Genomic DNA, 27,417 nt, shown 5'->3' on the forward strand with positions numbered 1-27,417 from the left:
TAACCAACAACTTATGACTGTGTCAACACATGACAATTTGTCAAAGCTTGCTGTAGCGGTGCTGTAAATTAATTTTTAGCATCAGTTGTGAGTGGTAAACACTTTGTGCGGTGTGAACAGCTCTTAGTACAGTGTGAGTTGTCAGCAGCTTGTGAGATACCCTAAAAGAAAAAAAAAAAAGCAAAGGAGGGAAGGATAAAAGCTCGTTTACTAGTACAAAATGGATCTGAGTCTGCAAAAATTGGACATGTGGTGGTATTTCTTTTCTCCTCCATACCAGTCAACTCAACCTTGAGAATTTGGGTTTTCCATTAATAATAATGACCTGCAAAGTTGGGAAATCCACAGCTGCTGTGCACGAAGTAGTGCCTGATAGCAAAGAGGTTTCTCAGGCTCGTGTCTAGATGAAGTAGAGCCCTGTCTTTACTCTTGGGTTTTGCCTTTGCTTGTTTGCCTTAAAAGCAGAACATGTCCCGCAAATGCGAGCAGGCTCCTTTGTTGAGAAGTCTCGCATAAACAACATAAAATGCCTGGAAAAAAAAATAAGTCGGCAGCCCAAAAATGGGGCCTGAGTGCTCTCTTTTCATCGCCCGTCCCCTTGCTGTTTCTCCTTGCCTATCCCAGCTGCTGTGGTGGAGCTGGCAGTGATGGATCATACAATAGGAGTTGACGTGATGGAAGAAAATTATTTGGTACGAAAAGCCGGGGAATATGTATTGTAGAAAACAACTTTTCAGATACAAACCTATTTTAACCTGTCACTTTAGCAGAACAAGCAGTAATAACCTCCCAACCTAACAATGACTGTTAAGTTGAACATTAATTCGCTCAGTCGTTGAATTGCTAACGTGTCTACAACTTAGAAGTGAACACCCACTCAAGGGAGAGAGAAAAGAAGTTGGTGCCTGGAATTCCTGGCCTTGCTAAAATCACCTACATTTTTTGGCCCTGATGCTGGTATTTCGTCTTGCGTTTCCTGCAAGTGTTTTAAGTTGAACTAGGTGAGAAAAACAGCTGCGTGTGTTTGTTCACTGCTTTGATATGCTCGGCACAGGGCTTTTTTCTCAAGCGCAGTCGCTCTCGGCTTCAGCATGCCGGGTAGGCTTTGACTACGCCTTGGAGCTTGTTCCTGCAAGCGGGCAGCTCACGTGAAGCTTGGCGTGAGATCTTCATCGGGTCCTACTAAAGCTAGCATTTTAACCTGGTTATGGTTTTAAAAAGAAAGATGACTTTATTTGCGTGTTTGCTGACAAAGAATTTTGGTTTTATTTCCTTTCCTAGATATAACTGTAGGTGCTGCTTATATGAAAGTGCTGAGCCACACCATCCAGTAAGCTGTCTAGAGCAGCAGTTGGCTTGCTTGGAAATCGCGTCCAGGACTGTCTTGTAAGTAAGTATTTGTGCAAAAGCCACATTAAATGGTTTCTTTGGTTTGGGGGCATTTTTTAGGTGTTTTTATTGTTCCTTATAATTTCATAGTTTTAATCTTAACATCTAGTAGACAGCACGTAGGAACACAAGCACTCCCATGTCTGAAGCGTAGAGCTGAAGCCCGTTAAAAGCTCTTTGCTGACTTGCTCTAAAACTCCCCGGCGCAATACCTGAACACTTCTGAGAACAGGCAGCTACATATAAGCCTAGAAAGAAATTTGGAAAAATACATGTTGATCTATTTTGTCATTCACCCTGTGGCATACACGCTTTTTGAGTGATCATCCCCGTCTGCATTTTTGCACTTCAGCATTTTAGCTATGCTGGTATAGCCCTGCTAGGGTAAATGCTTTGTGGAGATTTTCATAAACTGGGATCTCCTAATTCAATTTGAAATATTCTGTGAATAGCTGCCCTAACTCATCCGAAAAGAGCACTGGTTTGTGTCTTCGGACATGCTGTGAGTATGGCTAGGGAGCATCAGTAGTCTGTGAACGGTGGTGAATTTGGTCAGCTGCATCTGTCTCCTTGATGAGCACGTGTCAAGGAAAAGACCCCATTTCAGGTTACAAGCCAATTGCATTGAGTATGGCATTGAGAACATGTTTACGCTTAAAATGAATAACATCATCCTAGCAAACTTCAAGATATACACCAAGAAAACCTCATCATGCCATTTATGCAGTGCCTTTTGAAAACAGAATCCATTTGGGGATGTTTGTGACCTGAAATTGTATAACTTTTATTTCTTTTTATATTGCCTTCATTTGTCTGCTGCTGCTGATACAGGTTATGAGAAGTACGATACGAGAGGTATTTATGACTAAAGTGCATTTCCCTTGAAATGGCCTCTGATAATACAGTGGCTTCAGAGAGCAAGGGTGGGAGAGTTAGTGACTTAGGGCTCAAATCACATAGTTAAGCATGTTATACAGGCTGCTCACGCTCCTCAGCACTTTGTGAAATGTTCCCTACAGGTTACATTTGCTGTATATAAACTAGTTTTAAAATATATATATATATATATATATAAACACACACATATATATACTAATCCCATCACCAAGTCCTTCAAACCCAGTGGTAAAGCAGTTGAGTCAGCCTTCCAGAATAGATTTCTTGTTTGTGGATCTTTTGTTCTGTGAGGTCAACTGACACACCTGGGTCACTCTCCAGGTCAGGTTGTGCTGGACAAAAATCCTTGCTCTGCCAGCAGTTATCTGCCAGATGCACTGATTACCATTTCATCCTTGGCTCTGCGCCTACTGGACCTGTGGGGTGCTCCGCCTACCAATTCTGCATGTGCGGATGTGAATGAGATGAAAAAAGGACCCGTCTGCTGTCAGTGATGGGACACCTCAGCTACGGCAAATGGGCAGAGAATGAGTGAGGGAATTGCTTGGAGGAAATTAGGACTTAGAAAAGTCTAAGTTCTAACAAAGTTTGAAAGTTTTCTAATTAGAAATTCAGAACAAGGCAAAACGTTTGTTTTCAGCATCCTGCCTATAGATGGTCTGTCTGCTTCTGGAACTTGTCCTGACCCAAGCCAACGTTGTTTTTATAGAGTCATAGAATCATTTAGGCTGGAAAAGACCTCTAAGATCATCGAGTCCAACTGTAAACCTAACACTGCCAAGTCCACCACTAAACCGTGTCTCGAAGTGCCACATCTACACATCTTTTAAATACCTCCAGAGATGATAACTACTTCACTGGCCAGCCTGTTCCAATGCTTGACAACCCTTTCTGTCAAGAAATTTTTCCTAATATAAATCTCCCCTGGTGCAACTTGAGGCCATCTCCTCTTGTCCTATCACTTGTTACTTGGAAGAAGAGACTGACCCCCACCTCTTGACAACCTCCTTTCAGGCAGTTGTAGAGAGCGATAAGGTCTCCCCCCAGCCTCCTTTTCTCCAGGCTAAACAACCCCAATTCCCTCAGCTGCTCCTCATAAGGCTTGTTCTCCAGACCCCCCACCAGCTCTGTTGCCCTTCTCTGGACACGCTCCAGCACCTCAGTGTCTTTCTTGTAGTGAGGGGCCCAAAACTGGACACAGCACTCGAGGTGGGGCCTCACCAGTGCCGAGTACAGGGGGATGATCACATCCCTGGTCCTGCTGGCCATGCTCTCAGCGTGGGAGGCAGGAACCTGGCTCCTCCAGGGGTGATGATCCCTTCTGGTCCATTCTCTCAGGGCCCTGCAGCACTTGCCAGCAGGAAGCCCTGCTGCCACCCGGCCCCAGGCTGGCACAGCCGTACAGTTGCCCATAAGCCTTGCAGCTGTTTCAGGGGAACTTTTTGCTTTAGTGCTGTATTTTCATCCAGTTTGTGTCATGGTGTTTGAATCACTGTGGCACCAGAGGCTGGAGCTGTGCATTTATTTAATTTACCCTGAGGTTGTTACTACTCATTTGATAGAGCAGGTTCAGACCTGGTGTCGCCGGGCACACCCTACTGAGATAATCTCAGTTATACCAGTTCCTTGAAGGATTCACTGTTTCAGCACGGCTTTCTGCCTCATGTCCCTCCGATTTAATTGTATTAGTCTGTTTAATGGTGCCAGAAGGCCACATATTGGCTTTCCCTGAAACCTCAAACAGTAGATGCATGCTTTTAAATAGTTAAATAAATGTTAATTATGATTCACAAATAGTTTTTCCCCAACTATTAAGTAATATCAAACACTGAATTTTTCAATCAGTAATTGTTTTTCCAGATGCCGAGTGGGACTAAGTATTCAATATTTTTAGAGGGTTATTTTTGCAGCTGCTCGCCTGCTTTAAACATAAAAGTCTGATGTTATTTTGTAGGACTTGACAGCCTTGGATGCACAGTGGGCACAAGTTACTGAGAGCCTCTGGTGTAAGAGGAATGGCAACAATCTTCTGACGCACCTTGATTAGCTGTGGATATTTTGGGCCTCATCCAGATAAGCTGAAAATAGCATATTGGGCACTTTTGAAAGTTTGTGGTTTTGCAGCATTTTCCCACAGAAGTCTGAAGTCTTTTTCTTTCTCACTGAGTTAGTTATTACACAGGTGGAAATTAGCTATTTTTTCCCCTCTCAAGATCTTGAGACTTTCTGTAAGGGATTCAGACAGTGTGAATTATTTAAAGAAATAATGGTTTGACTTGTTGCACCTCCTTGCAAATAGTATAATACCACAGAATTTTGTCTTAGAAATACATATTATGCGCCTTTCACTGGAAGAGCTTAAGACATTTTCAAATATCAATTAAACCACAGATCATGATGATAATGGAAGAGACACTGTTCTCACCCACCACAAAGACTACCCTGGCTGTGAGCACGTTGCTCACATTTGCCCAGTGATTCATTAGCCAAACCAGTAAAACATTCTAGGCAGCCTGATGTGGTGGCTTACTGGTAGCTGTTCTTCAGCCAATTGCTCATTTTGACGTGATGCACAGCAGCATTGGAGCATTTACTTTGGAACTTACCTTTTTTGTGCATCTCCTTTCTCTGGTTTTCCCACCAGATCTGCTCTGCTGCCTCACAACACTGCTGTTTGCATAAGCAGTTGCTGTAATTCTTTGAAGCTGTGAATGACATCTCTTCCTAAATATCCCTGACATGTTTTGATGAAGCCACAGTTGTGAGCGCAGGGTGCAGAAATAAAGGACACCGAGAGCTAGAGAAAGGCTGATGGTAGGGGAGAAGACCAAATAGTGAAGGTTAAATACTGTTTAATGTTCAGTTGTGTTGGGTTTTTAAGCCAAAACAAAAAAGAAGCAGAATAAAAAGCTTCCACAAAGCGGAATTGTGAGTGAAATGAAACGTAGTGGCTAGACAAATGAAAAAAAAACCCAACACATTCATTAAAAAACCCACCAAACTTAAATTTCAAAGCCCCGGTAGAAGAGGTGATCTGTCAGCCACTCAGCATGGACTGGGCACCCAACTGGAACTCATGGTCTGGGTTCAGTTCCCTGCCTCAGTCACAGGTTTCCTGTGCGTTCTCGGGCAACCTCCTTCATCTGCCCCATGACTGACTTCCTCATTTGTGCAGTGGAGATCGTCCTCCTCCGGTCCTTCGTGAGGGTGAAGCCTGTTGATGTTGCTGAAAGACATGGATGTTGAGATGGGGAGAGCCACCCTGGGGACTAGAGCAAGAGGAATGCGCTTCCTCCCAGGGAATGATCACCCATGCTGATTGCATTTCAGTGTTCAAGAGCAGAAGGAATGATTTCCAGATCTAGAAAGGGTTGGGTTTTTTTCTCTCCGAGTCTTTCAGGCCTATTTCTCCTGGAGTTTGGCTGCACCAGTGCAGCAGCAGGCATTTGGAGTATTCCCTGTCTCTCGCCTTTCTCCTCTCAGTCTGTCAACTTACGGCTTTGAGTCATTCCTGTCTGCTCGACACGCGCGACCCACACAAACCCAACAGGATCAGAAACGCAGCTTCTGTCATCTCCCGAGTTACATGGAGTTCTCTTAACATTTAAATACAATTGTGTGTAAGAAAGAAACCGAAGAATGCTTGAGCCTGGTCAGAGGGTTACCAAAGGTGACCCTAGCAGTTGAGGAAGGTGATAAGAGGGAGCAGGCCATCACCTTTCCAGTCTCCTGGCAAGGTGTGTGCTGGTACAGCATTTTGGCACCTGCTGAGGGTGTCCAGTTAGCCCATTACCATCGTTGGCCTTCAGCCCTTCTACTCCTCCATTCAGCCTCTGATAGGCAAATACTCATTTAAGAGATTTGTATATGAATCTCACCCAGTGCCGATGCTAATTCTGACTAAGGAATCAGAAATGACAAGTCACATGCCTTTTGATGTGTCCTTTTGTCTTCTGTGGGTTGGCAGTTAAACTTTTCTCACCCCTTACAGTAATTATTTTTTTCTGGGAAGAAGGTGTGGAGTGTAGAGCCCCATATACTCTTTTTCTTCTCCAAACATTAGTAATGCTCTTCTCCGGCCACTGATGAGATCTCGAAAGTACAGACAGGTTCATATTCAGACCAGAGCCACGTTTTGTTTTCTGTTTGATTCTGCTACAACAGCTCTTGCTGTTTCCTGTCCTCCCACCTTCTTACTGCCTTCCCTTTTTTTTGGTCTTACTTTCGCAAACCTTCCCTTGACCTGACCCTCAACTTTCTCAAAGCTGCCAAGGTTAGTTAGAGATCCTCCTCTTTGGGACCTGCTTACTCCTCCCATCCCTGACCTGTTTCAGTCCTCCTCCTCCTACTCCCATGGCCACAGAAGCACTTCCCCAGCCTTACCTTGAGACCTGTACTCACCTGGACCTCTTTCTGCCACTGATACTCTTTATCCTGGCCCTTCCATGAGAAGTTTCTTCTCCGTCATGACTCATGTCTGGAAGGGTACAGAAGGGGCACAAGGTATACTCTTCTTTCCCAGGTCCTCCCTCCTCTGCTTGTTCCTGGCAGCCAGGCAGCCAGCCTTTGTCGTGGGCAGGTTGGCTTTTCTTCAGTAACTCTCTTGTCAAGTTACTTTCCTGTTTATTTTTCTGCACTGTTTCACTGCACCCAGTTTTCCCACTCTCCTCATTCATGAGATGGTTTGGTCTGGTTCTGGTTTCACATTTGGACCCTGGTTGACGGCAGCACGCAGCAGTCTGAAGTCTGAGCCCGGGTGCTGAATGAGGGTCAGACCAGAGGTCCGCCAGCCCTGCCTCTGACCGTGGCCGGGAGCGAACATCCATGGAGAGCACGTGAGAAGGCAGAAGGGAGGTGTGAGTGGTGCCAGGCAGATGCGCCGGAAGGGCTGTGAGTTAGAGCCCTCCATAAGCCTTGGTGGACCTAGGAGCAGCCCCATTGATTTTGTTGAGTTACTGCGGTTTTAAATGAATAAAGAGCGCTCTTCTCACTTGGAGAGACATAGTGCAGCTCCAGATTGGCTGCTGTGTCTAATCCAGACCTCTAAGTACGAGGACTTTAATTACAGGGAAAATGATGTCTCGTGCCTTCCGAGGCTGGTTAGCTCAGAGTCCGCTGCCATGGGAAAACACAGATGACTTGAGGTAGTGTGCTGCTGATGCTGGATGTCCTCTCTCTGCCTGCAATGCTCATCCCTTTTTCCAACTGGAAAAACTGGGAATTCAGTCTGCTTAAAGCTCTAAATGACTGGTGCCTGAAAATATGGTAACCACTTAGTTGTCTGTTGCTGTTTCAACCCTGTGCCCAAGCTACAAGTCACAAGTTATTGAGCTGATTTAGTTTTATACCGAAGAAGTGATTTTCCTCCTGCAAATCAGGATGGCTATTTAATGCAGTCTCATTGACTTTAGCTGTAAGATTCAATATGCTTTTCTGGGATTACGGTTCAATAAAATCTAATTGCACCGAGAGCAACAGGAATTGTAGAAACACCCAGGGACTGTTTTCTGCCATTCCTATGGCCAAGCTGCGTTGGATGTCATAGAGATCCTTATGGCTTGGGTGATGCTGCTGCTTGACCAGCTTGTTGGCAGGATCAGCTTGAGGTGGCACTGTTTGGCACGGGGAGGTGAAGCCAAGCAGCTGAAATGATGGGTAGCCTTCTTCAGTCAGTTTTACATGAGCGACTCTCTCATTTCAGCATGCCCGGCTGGTGTCGGGCTAGGGGAACGGGAAGTAAGCTGTGTCTGGTTTCATTATGATGGTGATGATAATAGGATCCATGAGGTATATGAGATTAAAGGCCCTATAACATTGCAGGCCAAATCGTGTACGGGGAACAAACCCTGAAATCAGTTCACTGCCTAAACATCCTTTAGTCTTACCTCACCCAGTGTAGAAATAAATACGGGAAAACAAATATTTATTTAGAATTTCCTCTCACTATTTACCAAGTAGGAAGCAGTGTTAAGCCAATTTCTGCTTAGAAACATTCGCTGGCCATCATGCGTTGGCTTTTGTAACTGTGTCCTATAACTGTGGAAAGCCTTTTTGCCCAGGTATTCATGAATGAGTTTTTCATCAGCCACTCTGAACAAGTGGGAAAGCATCAGATTTAATTTTTCGCTTGCAGAGCTTCAGGGAAAGTACAGACGTTTTCAGTGGGAGAAGGACACTGGCACAGGTAATGGGTAATTTGGGATGATGGCTGAACAGACAGTGTGGCAAGTGTCCTTGTCACGTGCTGGGGCACAAAATTTGTTATTCTTTCTTCATAGAGATACATACCAAAACACAACCCGTGATCCAAACGTGAGCTTATGTCATTAGGAGTGCTTACCTACCACCCATGCTTATTTTCTCTGATATTTCTTCCAAGTATTAATTGTCCTGCTGTAAGCAGGAAAAGAAAAATATACTTTCAAACCAAACTAATAGATTTGTCTGGTTCTGGTACGCTGACTTCATAAGCAATAAAATATATAACATTGCTTGGTACGGCATGTGCTGTATTAATCATGCTCTATGGAACTGCCTATTTTTTACATCATTTTAAACAAGTGCCAGGACTACGGAGAATAATAAAACAAGATAATCAAGGCAGAATGGGCAGGTTTTGTGCTATGAGTTAAAAACGAAGCAAACAAAAAAGTCTCCAAAAGCCATGAGAATTGGAAAGAGAGGCTTTTTCACATGGCAAAGTTAAGTGGTAGTTATTGGGTGCAGGCAACATTTTTCTTACAGGAACGAGCGGTGAGTGTGGATTGTGCCAGACTTCCCTGAAGCTGGCATAGCCACAGTTCAAGAGCAGAGAAGGTAGCTTGCTAAGAAAATCATTCTTTTTTCTAGTTATCTAGTTGGCTTTGATTCTAGCCCAATGCATGCTGGTTCTTACTGCTGCTTTGGGTGATAGTTAGCTGGGATGGTGGCAATACTGGTATTGAACTTCTGTTTTCAGGTGGCATGAAGCTGAAGAAGGAATTCATTTAGTGCCTAAGTTTTGTGTTTGAGTTGAGCTGTTAGAGCGAACTAGACAGGCATTTAAAATGCAATCTTTGCTGTTTTATTTAACTTTCTTTATGAGGTGATGAGCCCTGTTTTGCTTTCTTTCCCATGCCTTTATTTTTTTTTCATTGTGACATTCAAGTGTTGGTGCAAAATTAACTAAAAAGCAAATACAAGTGGCACTTCAAATTTTGCCCGCTTAGCTTGCATCAAAACATTAATGTAGGTTTGTGCACGAGCTGCTGGTATGCAGCACCAGACGGCAAATGGTTTGTTAGTCTTGGCAGTGCTCTACTGAAGCCAAATATGATTCTTTTGCTTGCAGGCTTGAGAGTGCAAAGCGCTTTTAATTCCCATTCAATTTTTCTCTGCTTCCTCTGTCTTTGTATTGCCACCCTCATACCTTGGAATAATAAAACTTCAAAGAGTTTCTAAAAGTCAGGGTGGAAAGCATGTGTTATCCTTGGTCAGGCAGATAAAACCGGTGCTAAGTGCATTCTCTTCTCAAATCGGGCCAAAATAGCGTGTCTCCTCAGGTTTTGGGAGTGTGGCTGTCCATTTCTCTCTAAAATAGCTGAAGTAGGTAAAAGCATTGGTCAGAAAAATACGAGATTCCACAAAAATATTACAAGGTGGATGATACTCATTGGATTCTGTGCTGAACAGCGCTAAGGCTATATGCTTCTGGACGTTATTTCTAAATCACAGCTGAGATTACATCTTGTTTAGTATTGTCATAGGTTTGTTTCTTACGTGTAGCTCTGCAGTCATTTCTGACTTCAAAAGAGCTGTGTAAATTGCTGGCGTGAAGATTTCTTTGTCTTTGAAAAGCAGGACTTTCATTTAAATCCACTTCTGCCCCATTCAGAGGAGATAGAGTACAATATTTTGCAGATACTAATACAGTAAGTATTAGTTTCATATCCAACTGTCTACCACAGTTACGGAAATAAAATCAGATGTCATCTTCAGCCAGTAAATAATTTTCTTTTCCCTTTATTATGCATTTTGTTTCATCATTTCTTCTCCTCCTCAGCTTTGGATTTTGTCTGTCTCCTTGTTTTAAAATCTGCTGTTGTATTACTCTCAGTGTTTAAATGGTCCTCCTCCATCTTCTACCAAAGTGTAATGAGGTTCTCCTCCTGTCTCCGTGCCTTAATTTTTAAGAATTAGTAGCATGCTGTGTAATCCATGAGTTACTGATACAAGCTGAGAGTTGTGTGTCCAAGTGCTGGTGGGTGCTCAGTCTGAGGTGCTGGGCTGGAGTTACTGCCAGGCAAAACACAAAAATAGGGCATCACGTCAGCTCCACAGTACTGGCGGTGTCGGTCTACGGAAGGTAATACAGACGTGGACATTAATTTCTCACCCATCCAGAGACACACTTCTGATAAGACCATGTATTCGCTGTTAAATATTTCAAATACTGTCCCCTTAATCTTTAAATTATTGGTCCATTTAACAGGTGTCTATGTTCAGTCCCAGCCCTGACACCTGGCTGGTACTCCTTGAGCCTGGTGCTCCTGCCCTAGTCATCTCCTCTCCATTTTCATGCTAATGGGGTAGTCTAATCTTCTTTCTGTTAAAGTCTGCATCTGTTTCTCCCTTTAGTTTCTTTTTTTTTTTTTCCCCTAATGATTTTGCTATTCCAGGGCAGATTCCCTGGCAGAAGACCCACAGCACGCTGTCTAGCATCAGCCTTATTCTGGTGGTAGCAACCAACCTGGTTTGTGTCACCTTTTCTTCAGAAAACACCACTAGAGGCAGTTGCAGCCTCACTCGATCTTTCCCTCTTTAGAAGATGCGAAAATAATTACTGAAGCGTTTTGGGGAGGTGTGACCTGAGGGATGCAGACGCGTGGGAGTGTTTGTTTGTTGGAAGCATCAGGAGGGGAATCACTCCGTTATCCGAGTACCGGTGTCGAAAGGTGGGAAATCAGCATGCTCTGAAGTTTTACTGAACCTTGTTTCTTCTCTTATCTATCTCTTCCTAGAAGGTACTTCATTCTGGAAAAGCGCCGGAAGAGGGGAGAAAAGCAGCTCTTAAATTCCCAGGGTTTCCTTTTCAGGAGAGCTCATGCAGGGGAAGGAGGGAACTCTTCTAATAATCTTTGCAGCATTTAATTCCAAGAAAATGCAATAAAATCAGTGCTTTCACTGAGAGTTGGCAGCGTATTTTTTCCGTAACAAGACCTGTTTTTGGTTTCTTTGTAGTACAGTCAGATTCAGACTGTACCGAGTTGACTGAGGAGAGCGAAATCTGTTTTTGACAGATGTTTCCCGTGATCTGGCAAATACAAACACTCCTGCGAGATGACAGGCAGCTTGTTTACATAGAAAATCTATTTTTTTTTTAAATAAAAAAAAAAACAACAACAAAAAACACACAAACACAAAACAACATTCGGATCAGTCATTCTGATCAAGGCAGTGTCAATTATTAGGCTGTAAAGGGAACTGATGACTCAACTTAGGCACAGCGCTGCGGCGGTCTCCGATTTTCGGTTTCATAACAGATTCTTTTCAGGAATGCTTTTCATTCATACCCAACGTTTAAACGTGTCTCTGGGAGGGTGTATCATTTTGTGATCGGGATGCCGGAGTCGGGCGTCAGCCCGCGCTGAGCGGTTGTGCAGAATTTGGGAGGCATCCCCGTGCCTCGGTGGGATGCCGGGCGCCCGGTGGGAGAGAGACCCATCGCATTGCACGCCCCGACCCTGCCCGCACACCCCCAGTGTTGTCAGTCACCATGTTAAATTTTACAGGTAAGTTCGCATCAATAAAACTGAAAAGCGCTTTGATTCAGAAAGCGAAATGTTTTGATCGGATCCCGTGCTTAGTAATTCCAGCGAGCGCGCTTGTTAAAATGGGTGAGTCAGAAATGGAAATGCAAAGCATTTCTCTGAACGGTGGCCGGAAATTAGCTCTGAAAACTGAAACAAAGCCCAGACCGCAGTTTTATCTATTTACTTAACAATTCTAGATCTGCGAAAATCCCTTTGTCTTTGGGAGACATTTTGATTCCTCTCTTGTAGCACCGGTGCGATCCTTAGGCTGGATGGTCAACCATGTCAGGACTGTCTGACGTGTCTTAATTTTTTGGGTTAAAAAAATGAGTTCCCTGTAAGTGGCTTCATTGCCTGTGGTGCTGCCTGATTCTGTCACGGAGCGTGGCAGAAGTTGGTGGAAGTGTTAGGCAGGACGGGATGTTCCCGTATTTGAGGTCGTGTAGTACTGAGGAAGAAACCAGGGGAATTGAGTGGAGACACTGAGCCGCTTATTAACCAATGCATGGGTTATATACATATTTATTTTTTTATATATACATATATGGCACGTGGGGCTATCTGACTGCTCTGGCACCAAACACTCATTGGTTTGGGGCTGGCTGCTCCCCAGCTTAGCATGGAGAGACCACGGTGGCGACAGCCCCTCGGTTTGTAAGGACGTAGCCCTTTGTCCACGTAGAGAGAGCAGAGGCGGGTCATGAGTGTTTTGATGTTAGTAGAGGTGGTCTTGCTGCAAAAAAGTAAAAATCAGCATATTGGGTGATAGATAGAAGCGTTCTGGTCCTCATCCTGCACCCAAGATGTTGCGAGTTTCCACTCTACTGGCATCTGGGTAGCTGCTGCTTGTCCTCGAGAGTGAGTGTGGATGCTTTGGAGTCATTGCACAACCTTGGACAATGTCGGGACTGCTTTCCTGGCAGCTGTTGCGTAGTCTGAGGCCCGGAAATGTAAATCACGGTGAAGGAGGACAGAGTAATGTATGTGTTCAGGGGACTTGCAATTCCCATGGCAAGGCTGGGGAAGTAGTGCTCGTTTCAAACAGAAGACAGTCTGGGTGATTTTTCTTAATTACTGTTTACCTAAATAAATAAATAATGCATATTCATGGCTTTAACTAAAGTAACTCGTGTTGAACTGTTTACCTCTCCTGAGGATAATTATTAAGGGTGGGGTGCGGGGTGCAGCAATTAATAATAAAATGTTTAGATGAGATTACAGAACGTTCTGATTGGAATAGTAAACATTATGCTAGAAATAGAAGCAAATACACAGAGCTGTCTTGAATTAAAACAAAAAATAATACTGTGCTATCCAAAGAAATGCGCTGAACAGAAGCAGCTTGGGTGAAGGGGCTGTGGTCTTGGAGTTCTTCAATATCACAACGAGCTCTCTTCAGTGTAAGGTTAGATTTGTTGGTAGGTTCTCCCTCAATTCCAGTCCAGAAAAAACCCGACACAAATACTGGCATCCACATAGATCGGTGTGGCAGCTGTAAATCCCTGCCAGCACCACTCTGAGGATGGTGTGCGTTGATTCTTAAGCCGAGCGACAGAGAGGGTTTCACCTGTTTAGATCCATAGTAAACAAAACCTTCGTTTGTGTTGTGAACCTTCTCCCCCCCCACACCCCCATTTCATACAGTCTTTGCTCAGCTGAGAGTTTGAAATTTGGACCCATCCTTTCATGTCTTCTGGCTACAATTCCTTATCTGGTTAATCAGCTCAAAGAGAGCCAGTGATGTGTTCAAAGATTTCTGTGACAGCTGCATACCATTAGGCTGGATGATGAAAAAAACCACCCCATAATTGTAGTTTAGCACAGTAAATACAGATTGGTCTATTGGTTTAACATAAGGTAGCAAGAGAGCTGAGCCTTGGACAGGAGAGCTGCTGCCTAACCCCATCAGATGAAGCTTGTGGGGATGGTGGCGCTGGTCTGCCCTGTAGCCTCAACCTGCCTCCAGCTCTTTCGGACCAGCAGAGAAGTGCGATCGATCAATGCAGTGTATCTGCCCTTTTGCCCTGGGTTAGGGATGAAAAAGAGAACAGAAGATGGGCAGAAAGTAGTTAGGAACACCAAGGCAGCCTGCAGGGGCCATAGCCTCAGAGCTCCTGGTGCGAACGGGGTGGGCTCTCCTTGCTCACCAGGCTGTCTCTCGGCCAGTCTTACAGCAGCAAACTGCACTCCTCTCCAGGCTGTTCTCTAACTTGGGCATCTTTTGGGGGATGAAGGCTTCCACACCTCCTTCTCTAGACGAAATTTGTCCCTTCTAAGGTAGCGTCAGAAGTGCCAGGGGTGTTCACCGGCACCTCAGGTGCCCGGCGTACTGCTGGCACGTGTCCGTTGGATACCCTCTCATCTAGAAACCAAAAAGCGGCTTTTCTTTGACTGGAATTGTGGTCTGACTATTTGATGCGGTTGAGCCTTTGCTCACGTCTGTTGCTAGTGGAAATCCCTGGCCGTGCTCTGAAACACTGCAAGATGTCGAGGAACAAGCACTGGCAGCTGGGCAGCCTTATTCCCAGCAGAGGTGGTGGGAACACCCTGTTGACTTTAGTCCTTGCGAGACAGCTCTGCAGCTGCTTCTGGCTGATGAATTTCCTCGACCACGTTTTCTTTCTCTGCTTCAGTGGGTCAGCCTTTTCCCTGACCGAACTGCCTGCTCTGCAGGATCTGCGAGTGGGGTCTGTACCCCAGAAGATGAGGGTGCTAATGGTGGGACAAGGTGTCCTGTTGATCCATCTCCCCTGTAGCAGAGGGGGTGGTTTTACAAGCACGGTGCATTTTGCCCGTCGGAAAAATCTTTCTGAGTTTGCCTCGGATTTCTGTGGAGCAGAAATATCCATCTCCACTTTGCATTTTTGACTATAAGAGTTTCTGGGAGTTTCAGCCCCACACCTCCTGGTGAAGGCAGTGGCAGCGAGGCAGCCAGAGTCTCACGCGGTGTTTTACAGGTTGAGAAGGCGCTGCACACGTGGAGCGCACAGCACAGTAAACCCGATATCAGCTCGCAACTAATTATCTGTGTATAAAAATTCCCCTGTTCGCCGTTTTGCCGTTAGAGGCTCGCTGTTAAGATTTATGACTCTGGCTAAAGTGAAGTACCATTTCCTTTTTCTCAGCATTACTGTGCGTGGCCTCTCTGGCTTTTCTTGTTAAAGCAGACTTGAGTTCACCAAACAGGGAATGTATTTTTGAAGCTCTTTCCCATCACGATTCTGCCTTTCTCTTTTTCTGTTTGTTACGACCAGTGAAGAAAACCCACAAAACATTTTTAGGTCTTTTGGCTTTTCCCTGCTTGGTGTGAGGGTGAAGACGGAGAAGCTAAGAAGCAGTTCCTTCACATGAGATGCAGTATTGGTCCACTCTCAGCCCCACCACAGCTTGCGCGGGCTCGTGGTAGACGCGTACCTTCATTGGCATGGGCTCACTCTTCAGGGGGTTCCCTGCCCATGGCAGGGGGGTTGGAACTAGGTGATCTTTAAGGTTCCTTCCAACCTAGATCATCCTGTGATTCTATGATTGATTCTATGATTCATAGTATGATGCACAACTGTTGCATTCAGCATTTGTATGAGCTAAAGGATGATTCCTTCACTTCATTCTAGAGCTGAAGGACAATTCCTTCACTTCATGCTAGAGCATGGGGGACCAGCTGTACAGCTTGGAGAAAGGCTGTGTTTCTCCTGCCCTCATGTTGCGCACGTTTGTCCTCATTTCACAAGCTGATGAAAATGAGACCACTGACTGAACTTTCTGAACTGGCAAATGCATCACTGACTTCACCCTGATCTGAAATCACCTGAAAATTAGTTTGTCTGATGTTGTAAGACAGTAGGGGTTTTTTTTCTGAGTACAAAGAAAAAAGGGAGCAATGTTGAGCAGCTGCCATCTCTCCCAGTTGCAGTTAGACATAGTTATTTTTGTATTAGAGCTTGGAGGAAAACCGGTAGAGATGCCAGATAAACCTTCCCAAAAAAAACATTTGTGTTAATACTTAAATATTGTTCATCTTTCGCAGCATTTACTTATCTGTTTCCCACATGCTGAACCTTATGGGGAATTTTTGTGGTTGACTGTGGCCCGTTCTTTCGTTCTGTATTTTAACTGTTTTCTCGATTTGCATTTTTTAAAAGAAATCGTCAGTAAAAGTCTGACTGTGATAATCGTTCAAGGCGGGAACATCCTTTTGGGAGGGCAGGCGTGTGTTCTCGTGGTTCATGTGCATTGGGGCAGGAATCCCAGAGCAGAAACCCAGTGAGCTGTGTCATTTTGTCCCGGCCTGGGAAACATCCTTACCTGAGAGACCCAGGGCTGGCCAGTCCGGTATCATCTTCCAAGATACCAGGCACGGGGACAGCAATTTCATCCTTGTCACCGAACCACCTTATTTTCTCCTGTTGGCATGTGTATTAACCAAAATCTCCAGTCCTTAAGGCGAAATAAGCCAGATATCTGAATTTCATCAGATCTGACACAAAGTATTAGGCTGTGACTTTTGCCATGTATTGGTTTTACTGCGTGGGGCATAAATATTCATCATGTGTCATTTGATAATGTTGTGGGGAGGGTCTTTCTCACAGCATATATTTACTTCCCTTTTACACCTAGCCGTTCTTTCATGAGTCATACCACCAAGATAAAATATTTTCAACGGTGGCTTTATTTAAAGTCATGTATATTCCAATGATAAGGTCATTCATATTTTACATAAAAAGATTTACAAGTTCCTGTGGTGATGCTCTTGAACTAATCTCCCGCCTCTCCTAGCCCAGCCTGGTTAATGTGTCACCGACTTAACTGCAACCAGAGGACAAGAGAGGGTGGAAAATTCCCCCCACGCACATCCCCCGGCTTCTCTGAGGGTTTTCCGTTTAAGCCCAGTTGGTGCTGTTAAGCGTAGCTGGGGAATATCCAGTTTGCAGACCCTGGAGCGCTTCCCTGGCCAGCACAGGGCAGCAGCAGCTGCCTTCCCCTTCAGTCAGTCAGTGGCAGTTATCTTGCTGCTTCTCCTGGTGACTTCAGTCGTGGTTTCCAGCCAGGCTGATTCCTCACGTGGTTTTGCCATTATCTGAACGAACAGCTCAATCTCGTCTCCGCTGACTGTTGACGCAGCTCGCCCAGATAGGGATGCACCGCGGAGACGGTCCTCACGGTCTCAGGTGGGTACCTCCGTACTTCTGGTCCACACCTCCTTGGTTGTGGTGGTCTTCTGCATCCCAACTCTGGGCACTGGGGAAGAAGCTGATGTGCCCTTCGGACTTCTGGTTTTGGCTGCCCCTGACCAAATGGTGCACGTGAGCACAAGCAGGAGTGATAGATGAGCATGTTCCTTCTCTTTGGAAGAACCAAGCAGGTTATTAGGAGGAAATTAAATGCACTGATAGTGAAGCCAGGCCGTGCATCTTTTCTGACATAGCTATCGATATCATCTTGGGTTTAATTTACTGACGTCAGGAGCATTGCAAATGCCTTCTCAGCCTCAGGCAATCCTTCAAGCAGTTGCAAGCTACAAATGTTCCAATGAAGCTGTTTCAACCAGAAAGAAATGCTCTTCAGCTTCACTCGAAAACTCGTAAAACGTAAAGAAAACATGTTTGCTAATCTGTGATGGTATTGCATGTAACAGCCTGGGATCCTTGACTTCACTGGGACTAATTTCTGCGCATGTTTGTGTAAGAAGCGTTGCACGCCACCAAATGAGGCGTCGCTTCAGAAAACACCAGCTCTGTTTGTACATCTGTGCTTGCATCTTCCTGCTCGCTGGTGCGCAGCCTTCCTTAAATATTTTTTTCTCCTGTCCGCGTCTGTGAGAAGCTCACCAACTCATCTTGTCACATTGGGTTCGTTTTACTCAGCCCTCATTTACACGCCCGTTGTGAACATTGCTGTGTTTGCTAAGCCAACTGTGTATTTGTTGCTCGCCTCCATCATTGTCTGCCCAGCTTCTCTCTTTTTCTGGGCCATGATTACACGATTTGCTGTGCTTGAAGCATCTTTCATGCTAACCAGAGTGATACCTGGGTACATTCATTGCACTCTTCTCAAATCGTCTTTCTTGGTTTGTTCATTGGAAACTGAAGAACTTATCCGTTTTTTCTGCTCTTAAGCATCAAAGCTCTCATTATTTTACATTAACAACAAAACCTGTCTTTGAAACGCACCCTCAGTATAGCAGAAATCCAAGCTGGAAGGGTTTTTTTTTGAAGTCAATACTTCTTAGCTTCATGCTTCCTTCTTCTGCCAGTTGTGGTGTCTGGTGCATCTCCCTATGCATTTGCATTCTTCAGTGCTAACTTGAGCTGCCAAGTAGTACTAGAAGCCCTCAGAAAGGGGAAAAAAGGTAACCTGGTTCAAAAATATACAAGAGGTTGTTAAACAATGCAAGTTAAAAAAAAAAAAAAAAGCTTATAATGCCTGGTTTGAAGTATTGTTATCTTTCTAGCTTTCTATGCAGCTGTGAAGGCAGATGCTTCTTTTTAAAATAAAAGTTTCCTTGCACGCCCCATGACTCCAGGAGCTGGGTCTTCAAGTTGACACTGAACAATGATTTTGTGGCACCTCGCGATGCTATAACTGATAGCCCACATGGGCAAGTCTGTGCTGAGCGCTGAGACCTTGATGTGAGCAAGCCTTGGAATGGAGAGTGCATCTTCCCCTGCCTGGGATTCAGCTCTTGCCATGCTGTCAACCTGGCCAGTCAGCATGTTAAAATGTCGAAACTCCTCTTCAGTAGATGCACTGTTGGCTTTTCATTTCACATAAGCTCATTTTTCACGTATTCCTTGTAATTTACAGCTGTAGCAGCAGTTTTGCTGTTAATAATTTGCCTGTTTCAGAAAGAAAATTCTTTTACCGAATGGAAAGCATGAAGAAGCTGTCGTGTTGAGTGTAGGCGGGGGGTTAGGTTTCAGTCTACCCTAAGCTGACCCCTGGGAAGAGAGATTCCTGCTTTCATGTTTTAGATCATGTGTAAAACCTGATGCTGGTCGGATCGTCCCGCGTAGGGCAAGAATATCTAGGGAACGAACATGGGGCGAGATACGGAGTGAGACATTTGCAGAAGGGATTGAAATGTTTGGGATGCAGCCTCATGCTTTCTACAGCAGTGAACATCAATCACACCTTCTCAGAAAAGCGCGGCACTGAAAGTCTTCCTCCCCCTGCTTTTTTTCTTGTTTCCCTGTTCCCCTCTTCTGTTCATTCTCCTTTCCTCCTGATATGCTGTGTCAAGTGCAGTTTTAGCTCAGAAAACTAACTTGTCCTCGAAAACACAGAGCCTTGCCTGGTTTTATTTATTCCTTTGGCTATTGAGTAAGCAACAGTTATATTTGTTCTACCGGTGATTTATGACTGAACAGATTTGGAGTTTATATTTTTAGTTTTATGGGCAATTTAGATAATGTATATTTGTGACCGTAAATATTTGGTCGTCTTACAGTCTGTCAATGAGCGTTACGCCCAGTTGGAGAAAATGCTATAAACGAAGAGGCACAAGCATTTTGTTCCTAGCATAGCCTCCTGATTCTTTCCAAGTCCCCATCTAGGTAATCCTTGCACGCAGCAGTATTTTGAGCATCTGTTGGTAAATCATCTAGGAAGGTTGCATGCGGGAGAAATAACCTACTTTTTGTAAGTGATCCAGTTCTCTAAAAGGCTTGGTGTAAAATGCTGTAGCATCAGTGCTCAGAAAGTATTGATTTATTTTTTTTAACCAGGAACCGCATACCTGTAAAAAACAACCACTACACCTCTTTCTTTTGCAGTGATTTGTGTTATTTTTTAACGTTTTATGGAGTCAGTAGACATTTCTTGAGAAACAAGAAGTTTTTACTGAAGAGTTCATTTTGCAAGTTTCAGAAAAATAATAGTATTTTTTTTAAAAAATCTAAACTTTTGTTTTTTGTTTTCCTTCCCTTCGCCTCCCCCTTTATGTAGCTTTAGTTTGCGGTAATTCTGCAGACACAGCCCTTGCAGTGATAGATACACGCCACTGCTCGTACTGCTGCTGTCCCCTTCTGTTCAGAAGAAAATCATCTTCCTTTCCACTCCCCATCACCAGCTTTATTCAAATAAATAGTAGTTAAGCATTCGAGGTTTTTTCCCAGGAAATCAGTGAACTGTTGGGCACTGGCAACTTGGAAACTTCAACTTGAAAATCCCTGTAACTTAAAACTAATTACTTCTCCTTCCACAAGTGTTTCCTTCCCACCCTCCTCCCCAACCACTTTAGAGTGTGGCCGCTTCCTTGATAGATGGGGGAAGCCCTTTCGGAGTCAGCTGGGACTGGGCATTGGATAGGATCTGGGCTGTGTGGGGATGCTGGGACTACTTGGGTGCCAGGGGGCTCACCCCCTCTTCCAGCTCCCCGGCCCCAGCTCTGCTCCCCATCCCAGAATGCGTCCTCTCTGAGGGCTGAGCCCCAAGCCCCTTGCACGGCGGTGGCAGCACAATGAATTTGCTGTGGGCACATGAACATTTTATTTATTCCCTCTCCAATTTTCTTTTGACATGGACTGGTATGATGGGTAGCTTTGCTTTAGGGTGGATAGAGGAGTATGACACACATTGCATTAACTGAGGGATACTGAACTATGCTGATGGTGTTTCTTCTCTGAAGCTCCCCAGAATAAAGCGGAAACAAAGGGACAAATTTGATCTTCCTGACTTGATAAAATCAAAGCGAAGCTTTGACAAAAGCCAGGATTAATTTATATTTAAAGTGTGTTAGATCATTTTGCTAGTTTTGTTGGAATGCCTTTTTGGTGTGATGTGCAGTTTCATAGATAGAACCACAGAATGATTTGGGTTGGAAGGGACTTTTAAAGCTCATGTAGTTCCAACCCCCCTGCCATGGGCAGGGACACCTCCCACTAGACCAGGCTGCTCAAAGCCCTGTCTAACCTGACCTTGAACACTTCCAGGGATGGGGCATCCACAACTTCTCTGGGCAACCTGTGCCAGTGTCTCACCATCCTCATCGTAAAAAATTTCTTAGTACGTGTGCGTAAGTGTGCACATACCTGTGGTATGATCTGGTAGAATAATCACAGAAGTGTTAGTTTATCTGTTCTGTAATTCTTCTCAAGGGCCTCATATGTCTAGGTGCTATATGAATACAAGAACAAAATAGTCTTTGTTGTAAGGTGTCTACAGTTTAAAGGTAAGAGGAATGTAATGACCATAATGTAATTGTCATGTTTGACATAAAGACCTTCTGTCTTAAAAAAAAAAGGGCCCCAAACTGTTTTTAGAATTAGAAGAGGGGAAAAAAAAAAAAAAGAAAAAAAAAGAGGGGTTTTGTGAAGATTCAGCGCTTGAATTTGATAATGACTGCCTTTATTTTATTTTAGGTTGCTATCGACTGAGTTGCCAGAACATTGCCGTACAAAACTTTGGAGGGCCACTTCTTAATGGATTGCTGCAGCCTCATAATTCCTCCATTGATCCTGTTCCCTGCGTCGTGAGAACATTTTAGCCAGCACAGAACCTAGAAAAGTTACATGTAAGTCATGATTCAAATTCCTTTCTATTTAAAGAAAAAAAAAAAAAAGGGTCTTGGGGAAGCAAGGTGGAGGCAGTAAACATCGTGCTTCAGAAAAATACTGTAAAAGCTGTAATTCAACAGCAAACATTAGGTGGTGAATAAATTGTTATTGAAGTAGTTACTTGCTTTTTTAACCTAAATGGTGATTGTCATTTTGAAGGCTTTTCTAAGTGTTCCGCTACCATAGTAAACCATAGCAAGAAGTACTTAAAATAGCTCTCTTCACACCATCCCCCTAACTACGCTTTGTTTTTCTCCACAACTGAGTAAGTGTGTGTGCACTTACCTCAGCGGGCTGTGCCGAAGCTGCGTGTGCTTCGCACGAGTTTGGAGGCCATCCTTTGCTCAGCAGGACTGCAGGCATCCCTGTATTTTTCCCGTCATAATATCCCTATCCTCCTCATTGGTGTTTCCAGAATACTGCCCTCGGAGGAGCCCTGCCGTTGCTTCTCCTTTCAGCCTGCTGCCCCAAAGGGCTGTGTAAGCATCAGTAATACCTTCGTTGCCACCTCCAGTTCCTTGTAGATGGAATTAGCTGCTCCACCTGGCTGTAGGAGGGTGGAGAAAGCCATGCACAGGTCTACTAGGGACAAAGGGGATTGTGAGGTCTGCAGGCCCCTTCCTATCTCCTCAGTCTGAGTAGGAGTTCCTAGTGTGTGTTGCGTGCTTCAGTTTTTCCTCCCAAGACAGGGATTGGCTGTGGTGCTGTGCAGACATTTCATTCCCCATCATGGCTGAATCCTCCTCTGAAACCTACAGCCTGGCACGGAATCACTGGGCTATTCTAGAGGGGAGAAATTGATTTGACCCTTTTTAACTTGTCAGCGGTTCTAACCCTAATTCTGGGATGTATCTGCAGGTGGGAGAAGCCTCTAGACCATTGTAAGGGTGGCATGGATGTGCTGGTCTGTGCTGTCCAGAGGCCGGGACACCCCAGAGCTGCCAAGTTGGGAAAAAGGCTTGGGCACAACTTTATTGCATTATTTTTTTAAATAAAGCCAAATCTCATAGTGGTTAGGAGGTTTTTATCTTTCAGATGGTGGTATGGAGCAGCTTGGAAAAGGGCTGCCTGAGCCAGAGATAATACAAAATTGGGGTTCACAGTGTGGTACTGTGCACGTTCCTGCCCTTGTTTGTTCACTGCAGTAACAAATTCATACAACACATTTTAACGATTAATCAGGACAGGGCAGTGAAGCCAACCACAGCACTCATTGCTGGTCAGTTTTTCTTGAATGCTTACTAACATCATTTTTAATCCTATGAACTGATTTGTAATACTGTTTCTAAAAAAAATAGGCGTATTTTGGAACTAAAGAGTTTATCTTAGAAACATACCTTTATTTGAGTTACTTTCTTTGCTTATGTGACACTAAAAGTATGATTTAAAACAAGAATAGTCTATTGCAAAAGGAGGACAGAGTGTTTTAATGCACGTGGAAATTCAGCTTTTAAAGAGATGAGAAAACTTTTTCTGGTGTGATGAATATCATCAAAAATAATAGTGAATTAATAGGCAATGGAGAAAGGCTGGGTAGTAACAGAATTTACTGTCAGAGAGGCCTTACAAGGTGTTGGTCTGATTTTGTTTTCCGAAAAAGGGAGAGCGTTGCCATTTCGTTATAGGCTTGGCAATATATGGCGCAGTTATTAATCAAACCCCCGATAGCAGGAATCTTCTGACTACAGAATTTTGGATCTGGCTTGAAACTTGTTTCTAGTGCTTGTCTTAAGGGAAGAAAACTTGAAAATAGGAGTCGTAACAGCTAGGCAGGCAGAAACAGCTCATTGTTCATTAGTCCGACTTAACACCATTCCCATGAGGTTTGGAAGCCTTATTCACAGTTCTTTGCAGGCTTTTTCCATGATTTTGAAAATCTTATCATTAGGCATCTTGCAAATTCACTATTGAAAACCCTTTCAGAGGACCTAACTTTAAAAATGTCATCCTTCTTAGGGGACTTGAAAAAGCCACCAGAAACTGAACAGACATAAATGGAAAAAAACCTGTCTCATTCCAAGAAGTACATAGGAAGTTTGTCTTGCAGATTCTTGTGCTGCATATAATCAGAAGCCTCCATTTCCAACAGTAAAATCAGGTCTGGGGGCCAAATAAATTTGAAAACTAGTGTAAGGATATAGAAGTTGCCATCAGGGGATCGAGTGCACCCTCAGTAAGTTTGCAGGTGACACCAAGTTGGGCGGGAGTGTTGATCTGCTTGAGGGTGGGAAGGCTCTACAGAGGGACCTGGACAGGCTGGATCGATGGGCCAAGGCCAATGGTATGAGGTTCAACAAGGCCAAGTGCCGGGTCCTGCACTTGGGTCATAACAACCCCGTGCAGCGCTACAGGCCTGGGGAAGAGCGGCTGGAGAGCTGCCTGGTGGAAAAGGATCTGGGGGTGTTGGTCGACAGCTGAGTGAATATGAGCCAGCAGTGTGCCCAGGTGGCCAAGGCGGCCAGTAGTGTCTGGCTTGTATCAGAAATAGCGTGGCCAGCAGGAGCAGGGACGTGATCCTTCCCCTGTACTCAGCACTGGTGAGGCCCCACCTCAAATACCGTGTTCAGTTTTGGGCCCCTCACTACAAGAAAGACATTGAGGCGCTGGAGCAAGTCCAGAGGACAAGGAAGATGATGAGGGGTCTGGAGAACAAGTCTCATGAGGAGCAGCTGAGCGAACAGGGGTTGTTTAGCCTGGAGAAAAGGAGGCTGAGGGGAGACCTTACCGCTCTACAACTACCTGAAAGGAGGTGGGGGTTGGTGTCTTCTCCGAAGTGACAAGCGATACAACAAGAGGAAACAGCCTCAAATTGTGCCAGGGGAAGTTTAGATTGGATACTATGAAAAATTTCTTCACTGAAAGGGTTATTAAGTGTTGGAACAGGATGCTTAGGGAAGTGGTGAAGTGACCATCCTGGGAGGTATTTAAAAGACGTGTAGATGTAATGCTGAGCGACGTGGTTTAGTGGTGGACTTGGCAGTGCTAGGTTAACAGTTGGACTTGATGATCTTAAAGGTCTCTTCCAACCAAAAAAATTCTATGATTCTATCAAATGCATGCTGCCCTTTCTTTTTCCTTTTTTCTTCTTTCTTTTTTTTTTTTTTTAACTATGATAGTGTGCTTGAGATATACTAAACTTCTAAAATATGATGTGTGCTCTAACTCCTAGAAAACACATGTGTCACCTTGCAGGTTGTTGGCAGGGGTTGCACCTGTTGTGCATGCAGATTCATGCTGGCAGAGGTAGATGCGAGGGCCAGCTGCCGGCTGCTTACTTAATTTCTCAGCGTATCCGCCGCTCTCTGGCTTTTTTTGATAACAAACTCTGCTTGTAACAGTTACCTTGTTATAGCAATTCCCATAGAAAGCAGCAAACTTTCCCTTGTTAATTAGCCTTGTTGGAAAGAGCAGTTGCACATGGTTGACCCAGCTGTAACAACCGTATTCTTCTTGCTTTTCCCAGGGTGCGGTGTATTTCGTAAACAAGTATACCTTCCCCCGCCCTCCATTTATTATTTAGTTTTCATAATACAACTAGGACGCTGATTGATGTGATCTCCATGAAAATAATATGTATTGATGTTTGAATCCAAAGCAGAAGGTATCTTCCTTGTTCTGACGGAGCAGATTGCAAAACCCTGTTATGGTACATGTGCCGAGAAAAAAAAAAAAAAACAGAAAAAAAGCATTTCTCCAGATTCTCTGGGAATTAATCCTAGGCATGTTAAACCAGCTATATTATAATGAGGGAGTACAGGAATTAGGGAGAAGCTGTGCTCTTCGCTGAGCAGCTCACGGTTTGTTATCCCAAGCGGTTGCTAATGGCAGAGTATGGACGGGGCTTTGCTCGGGCACTGGGGATGTGTCTGTGCCTTGGAGCAGATGCTGGGGCAGGGCTGCTGGCATCCCAGCGGAGATGGGCAGTGATTCCTAGCAATTTCCGCACTCTGCTCACGTTTCTCGTTTTGTTTTACCCCTGTGTGTTTTCCTCTAAAAGCGGCAAAAATAACATCCCAATCAATGGCATTCTGTGTCTAATAAATTGTTCCAATTTGTACTGCTTATGCAGTGTTGAGAATTCAGCGAGGGCCTTTAAGTGCTTTGTTCAGGAAAAAAAGAAGGCAACCCGAAACTCAGAAACCTCTGCACACAGATTTCATATTTGCTAGGTATGAGTTCTTCAGAATATTTCAAAAATTTTTTAAGAAGATTTCTTAAGATCTGTCCTATGACCATCTGTAGGCAGATGTAAATAATGTAAAATTTTAAGATGCAGATTTTGGTGATTAAATGTCTGTCACCCGCCTACCACCACAGCTTGGGAAGAATGTATCTTCTTTTAAATCTGTACTGAAAGGTCAGGTAACTTTCCTGAATTAAGAGGGAAATCAGATTTCTGAAGGTGAAGTCACATCCCTTTGAACATTGACTTACCAAACACTTCGAACTCTCAGTACCAAACCCATTTCCCAAGTGCCATTGCTGTACATGAGGACATGGGTGGTTTTGTCCTGCTGGATATTGATGCAAGATGCGGCCGTGTCTGGATTTCACTATTTTTCTAGTATGTTTTCCTGTTGGAGTGCTGAAGGCATTTTCTTACCAATTTTATGATATTGGCATATCAGAGCTCTGCACCTCAAACACCATCATGTGGAGCATCTCCCATCCTCGGGAGCTTCATGACCTCCTGTGGCATCCTGTCCTCAACGTCACACTCGCAACTGCCAAAAAGCATTTTCCTACGATCTAGGGGAAATCTTTTTTGACACTAATTAATCTGGTTACTCCTGCTGCCCCCCCCTCTTGAGACTACATAAAACCATTGACCGCTGCTGGCACTGTGTCGGTCCTTCAGCGTGATCAGGTGCTCCTCGGCACCATCAGTGCCTCTGCCTCGCGCAGGATGCACCCCCAGCGTGAGTGGCTGGGGATGGCTTTTGATAAGTGTTTGCTGCAAATATATCTGTTGATTAAATATATTTTTTTCTGTTTATATACACATATGTGTGTATATATATAAAAATCATAGAATCATAGAATGGTTGGATTTGAAAGGGACCTCAAAGATCATGTAGTTCCAACCCCCCTGCCATGGGCGGGGACACCTCCCACTAGACCAGGCTGCTCAAAGCCCCATCCAGCCTGGCCTTGAACACTTCCAGGGATGGGGCATCCACAGCTTCCCTCGGCAACCTGTGCCAGTGCCTCACCACCCTCACAGTAAAGAATTTCTTCATAATAGCTAATCCAAATCCACGCTCTTTCAGGTTAAAACCATTACCCCTAGCCCTATCACTACATGCCCTTGTAAGAAGTCCCTCCCCATCTCTCCTGTAGGCCCCCTTCAGGTACTGGAAAGCCGCTATAAGGTCTCCCTGGAGCCTTCTCTTCTCCAGGCCGAACAACCCCAGCTCTCTCAGCCTATCCTCATAGCAGAGGTGCTCCAGCCCTCTGAGCATCTTTGTAGCCTCCTCTGGACCCATTCCAACAGGTCCATGTCTTCTTATGCTGGAGACTCCAGAGCTGGACCCAGTACTCCAGGTGGGGTCTCACCAGAGTAGAGGGGCAGAATTACTTCCCTTGACCTGCTGGCCACACTTCTTTTGATGCAGCTCATGTTGAGCTTTTCATCAACCAACACCCCCAAGTCCTTCTCCTCAGGGCTGCTCTCAAATCCATTATCCACCCGGCCTTTATTTATGTGTAAAAAGGTAGTTATATATAAGTATATAATTTTTTAAAAAATAAAATATGTATCTGGACAAATATATTCAGTATGGTCTGAA

At 44.5% G+C, this 27,417-nt stretch overlaps 1 protein-coding gene across 5 annotated transcripts in view; it reads left to right on the forward strand.

The window, feature by feature from the left end:
* The window catches only part of BACH2 (BTB domain and CNC homolog 2), a 203,311-nt gene that overhangs the window by 86,847 nt on the left and 89,047 nt on the right, over positions 1-27,417 (forward strand). For 2 of the 5 annotated variants that reach the window (XM_074581131.1, XM_074581133.1), the window contains 2 exons: positions 1,282-1,390; positions 21,434-21,585. The gene's annotated coding sequence lies outside the window, so the exon portion shown is untranslated. Of the gene's footprint in view, positions 1-1,281; positions 1,391-21,004; positions 21,586-27,417 lie in introns of those variants that run through there. The other 3 variants (XM_074581132.1, XM_074581136.1, XM_074581134.1) reach the window with 2 other exon arrangements.

Source organism: Larus michahellis, chromosome 3 (genome assembly GCF_964199755.1).
Source record: "Larus michahellis chromosome 3, bLarMic1.1, whole genome shotgun sequence".
Lineage (NCBI taxonomy): Eukaryota > Metazoa > Chordata > Aves > Charadriiformes > Laridae > Larus > Larus michahellis.